The 5,692-nt window shown below is 38.1% G+C and overlaps 1 non-coding gene across 1 annotated transcript; it reads left to right on the top strand.

Annotated features, from left to right (window-relative positions):
* Window positions 1–5,278: 5,278 nt before the first annotated feature.
* On the top strand, window positions 5,279–5,409 carry LOC128569415 (small nucleolar RNA SNORA68). The gene has a single exon (XR_008375367.1). It is a non-coding gene; the product is annotated as a small nucleolar RNA SNORA68 (small nucleolar RNA).
* Window positions 5,410–5,692: the final 283 nt, after the last annotated feature.

Genomic DNA, 5,692 nt, shown 5'->3' on the forward strand with positions numbered 1-5,692 from the left:
ACCATAGCACCACCTGGTGTCCCAGAAACATATTGCCATTAAGAGCAAGGATGTCTGTTTATTTGGCCATGAGAAAGAGTTTGGCTTTGCTCAGGATGAGACCACTTTAAGACCTAAGCTCTGAGACAAGGTAATTTGAAGCAAATGAAGCAGCAAGAAGTAAAAAGGAGGACAAAGAGGTAAACAAGAAGAAAGAACACATGAGAAGGAACCAACCGAAAAATGTGAGCAACATGAAAAATCAAAACAGAGGAATTCCCACAAGGGATCATTAGGCAGCTACTGCAGAAGAATCTACCTATAAATAATTGACTTAACAGAAAGGGAATTTAAAATATGGATGATAAAGACGATAAAAGGAATGGACGAGAAACTGGAAAAAAAGAATCAAAAGTCAGATTAGATACATAGACTATAGAAAGGATATGATGAAGCTTAAGGAAATAAAGGAGACAATCAGAGACTATAAAGATGCAGTAGAAAGTATCAAAAATAGGTTAGACCATGGAGAATAAAGAACCTCAGAGCTAGATGATTAAGTTTTTGAGTTAACCCATGTAGTTAAAGGCAGAAAAGAAAAGAGAGAAAGCAGAACAGATGCTTAGAGAACTACAAGATTCCATGAAGCATTCAAACATACGAATAATAGAGATTCCTGAAGGGGAAGAAGATTGTCCCAAAGGAATGGAAGCCCTACTGGAGACTGTCATAAATGAAAACTATCCAAGTTTTACTGAACACCCTGACATACTCCTTTCAGATGGATATCGAACCCTGGGTTATCTCAACTCAGACAGAGCCTCTCCAAGACACATTGTAATGAACCTGTCCAAAGTCAACATGGAAGAAAAAATTCTGCAAGAAGCCAAGAATAAGCACCAAATGACCTACAGAGGCAGAGCCATTTAGGATGACAGAAAATTTTTCAACTGAAATCTTCCAGGCCAGAAGAACATGGTCATCCACCTCCAACATTGTTAAACAAAATAATTTTCAGCCCAGAATTCTGTATCCTGCTAAATTAAGCTTCAAAATTGATGGAGAAATAAAATCTTTTGTGGATATACAAGCGCTGAGAAAAGTCACCACAATAAGACCAGATCTACAGGAAATACTTAGACCTATTCTCAACACTGATCATCACAATGAACCACTGTCAAAGTCAACACCCAGAAGCTAAAGGTCAAAACTTAGCTTCCACAATGGTGCAAAGGATAAAACTACACAATGGACTTTCACAGAATAAGATGACTAGAACTCCATCACACTTGTCAGTTCTCTCAATAGATGTCAATGGACTAAATTCACCACTGAAGAGGCATGGGCTGGCTGATTGGATAAAAACACACAAGCCATCCATTTGTTGTCTCCAGGAGACACATCTAGCCTTGAAGGACAAATCAAGATTCAGGGTTAAGGGATGTAAAACAGTATTTCAAGCAAATGGAAATCAGAAGAAAGGAGGGGTTGCAATATTATTTGCAGATACAAGCGGATTTAAAGCAGCTACACTTAAGAAAGACAAAGATAGACACTTTATACTGGTCAAAGGAACAATAAGCAAGAAGATATTTCAATTTTAAATATTTATGCACCCAACATAAATGCTCCCACATTTATGAAACAGATCTTGATGGGTCTGAGCAATATAACAGAACTGGACAGAGCCCCTAAACAGAAACTAAACAAAGATTCAAAGGACTTAAATGTGACCCTAGAACAAATGTGATTAATATACATATACAGATCGCACCATCCCAAAGCTAAAGAATATACATTTTTCTCATCAGCCCATGGTACATACTCCAAAATAGACCACATCCTAGGACACAAATCAAACCTCAGTAAAATTAAAAGAATAAAGATTATACCTTGTATCTTCTCAAATCACAAGGGAATAAAGATGAAATTCAACTCCAACAAAAACATTAATCCCCTCGCAAAGACTTGGAAATTAAACAACTTTTTTTTTTTTTTTGAGACAGAGCCTCAAGTTGTCACCCTGAGTAGAGTGCTGTGGCATCATAGGTCACAGAAACCTCCAACTCCTGGGCTCAATCAAGTCTCCTGCCTCCACCTACCAAGTAGCTGGGAATACAGGCACCCGCCACAATGCCCGGCTATTTTTTGGTTGCATCCTGGCAGGCCCGGGCTGGATTCAAACCCCTCACCTCATGTGTATGTGGCTAGTGCCTTAGCTGCTTGAGTCACAGGTGCCAAGCCAGAAATTAAACAACCTTATGCTCAATGATAGTTGGGCTCAGGAAAAGATAAAGAGGAAATAGTTAAATTCCTAAAACACAACAACAATGAGGACATATTATACAAACCTGTGGGACACGGCAAAAGCAGTCTTAAGAGGAAAACTTATCACATTAGATGCCTACATTAGAAAAATAGAAGAGAGTGCATCAGCAAACTCCTGAACCATCTTATGGAATTGGAAAAAGAAGAACAATCTATATCCCAAACCCAACAGAAGAAAAGAAATAAACAAAATTAAATCACAGATGAATGAAATTGAAAGCAAAAGAATCACTCAGAAAATTAACAAAACAAAAAGTTAGTTTTTAAAAAAATAAATAAAATCAATAAACATTTGGCCAGATTAACTAGAAACAGAAAAGTAAAATCTCTAATAACCTCAATCAGAAATGATAAAAGGGAACTAACAACAGATGCCATAGAGATATGAGAGATTATCTCTGAGTACTACAAGAAACTCTATGCCCAGAAATTTAACAATGTGGAGGAAATGGATCAATATCTAGAATCACACCCTCTCCCTAGATTTAATCAATAAGAAATAGATGTCTTGAACAGACTGATTTCAAGAACTGAGATAGAAGAAACAATAAAATCTCCCAACAAAAAATGCCCTGGTCCAGATAGCTTCACACCAGAATTCTATCAAACCTTCAAAGAGCTTATACCCATACTTCAGAAATTATTCCAAAAAATTGAGGAGGAAGGAATCTTCCTCAATGCATTCTACAAAGCAAACATCACCCTGCTACCAAAACCAGGAAAAGACCCAACTAAAAAGGAGAATTTCAGACCAATTTCACTAATGAATATAGATGCAAAAATTCTCAACAAAATCCTAGCCAATGGATTACAGCTACACATTTAAAAAAATTATACATCACGATCAAGTAGGTTTCATCCCAGGAATGCAAGGCTGGCTTAACATACGCAAGTCCATAAATTTAATTCGCCATATCAACAGAAGCAAAAACAAAGACCATATGATCCTCTCAATAGATGCAGAAAAAAAGCATTAGATAAAATTCAGCATCCTTTTCTAATTGCAGCACTTAAGAATATAGGCATAGGTAACACATTTCTGAATCTGATTGAAGCCATCTATGACAGACCCACAGCTTATATTATACTGAATGGAGTAAAACTGAAAGCTTTCCCACTTAGAACTGAAACCAGACAAGGTTTTCCTCCATCACCCTACTATTCAACACACTGTTGTAAGTTCTAGCCACTGCAATCAGGCAAGAGAATGAAATAAAGGGCATCCAAATGGAGGCAGAGGAGGTCAAACTCTCATTCTTTGCCTTTATCAATGAACAGGATCTAATTGATATTTATAGAACACGTCCCCTAACAATAATAGAATTCACATTCTTTTCAAATACCCAAAGTCTATACCAAGACAGTCCATGTCCTAGCCCATTAGAAAACTTCAAATAATTTAAAAGTGAAATCACATAGAGTACGTTCTCTGATCACATAGATTTAAACTGGGAACCAAAAATTTAAAAAAATAAGAGGAATATCTGCAAACACTTTGAAACTGAACAGCACACTTCTAAATAATTCATAGGTCCAAGTATATTCAAAGAATATACTGATAAGAATAAAAATGATAAGGTATAAAAATTGGGGTACACAACTAAAACAATGCTGAGAGATAAATTCGTCATTAAATGCATGTATTGGAGAAGAGTTAAAGCTTCTTATCAGCAACCTAAGCTCCCACTCTAATATCCTAGAAACAGAAGAAAAAATAAATAAACCTAAAGCAAGGGAAAGAAAAGTAATAAAGAGTAGAAATCAAGGAAATTTAAAGCAGAGAAAACATAGAGTAAGCCAAAGGCACTAAAAGTTGGTTTTTCAATAAAATCAACACAGCTGACAAATCTGTACCAGACAACAAAAGCAAAAGAAGACACAAATTACAAATGTCAGAGCTCTACATTACAGACCCTGCAGATATCAAGAGAGTATCAATGAATACTATGAACAATTCTACACGCATACATTTTGACAAAGGAAATAAACTCATTCCTTGAAAAGCAAAACCAACCAGCTCAGCACCTGTAGCACAGTGGTTACGGAACTAGCCACGTATACCGAGATTGGCAGACTCGAACCCAGCCTGGGCCAGCTAAACAACAATGACGACTGCAACAAAAATAAATAAATAAATAAATAAAGCAGGGCATGTGGCAGGTGCCTGTAGTCCCAGCTACTTGGGAGGCTGAGGCAAGAAAATAACTTAAGCCCAAGAGTTGGAAATTGCTGGAGCTGTGACACCACAGCACTCTACCAAGGGTGACATAGTGACACTCTATCTCAGAAAAAAGAAAAGAAAAGTAAAAGTAACCACAAGGCACCCAGTATCTATTACATAGATAATTTCAAAAACATTATAGCTATTAAAGAAATTAATTAATGGGGTCTAAGCACCATGGCTCATGACTGTAACTTTGGGAGACCGAAGTGAAAGGATCGGTTGAGTCCAGTAGTTTGAGACCAGCCTGGGCAACACAGCAAGACTTCATCTCTTAAAAAAAAAAAAAATAGCCAGGAGTGGCACCTCATGCCTGTAGTGCAGCCACTTGGGAGGCTAAGGCAGGAGGATCTCTTGACTCTGGAGAGCAGGTTTGCACCACTACCCTCCATCACGGGTGACAGAGCAAGAACCTATCTCTAAAGTTAATGATAATAATAATAATTCACAATTTAAAACCCACCCAAAAAGAAATCCCCAGGTATACATAGTGTCTATGGAGAAATCTGCCAAATTTTATAAAAGGATAACACTAATTCTACACAACAGCTTCCAGAAAACAGAAGATGAGAGAGGTTTTTAAGTTGTTCTAGAGATACATGTTAGGTTGAAGGTTTCATGAGTACTATGTATATACCTATGTCAAAACTTACCAAATTATGCAGTTTATTGTATGTCTTACAGCTATAAAAGAAAGAGGACATTCAGATAGGTATATAAAAAACAGCTTCAAGAACATGCAAAAGTGTACTTACATCTCCACCCAGGAATCCCTGATTCTTGCAGCAGTAGTTTAAACACAGGTAGAAACAGCAGGAGGATCTCATTTTCTTTGGGGGCTGTAGCCGTGCCCCTTGAAGTGAATTTGTGGCCGTGCCTGCCGGAACCAGAGGCTGCTCACCCTCCAGTCAGCCCCCAGTTGGGGCCCCCAGAAAATTGCTGTGCAGAGCAGGATATTCCAGGCCACAGGGAAGGCATTCCCTAGGTGTTTTGAATGCACAGATATGGGTAAATGCAGACATCCTGCTGCTCCACCCTTCTGAAGATAGATACCAGGGCACCAGACATCACATCTGGCCCACTTGATTCAATAACAAGGCGTGGGAGATGCAGCTGGCAAGCCTTTGCAATGTACTGCCGGGTAAGAGCGTCTTTCTTTAGCTG

This window comes from Nycticebus coucang, chromosome 17 (assembly GCF_027406575.1).
Source record: "Nycticebus coucang isolate mNycCou1 chromosome 17, mNycCou1.pri, whole genome shotgun sequence".
In the NCBI taxonomy this organism is placed as follows: Eukaryota; Metazoa; Chordata; class Mammalia; order Primates; family Lorisidae; genus Nycticebus; species Nycticebus coucang.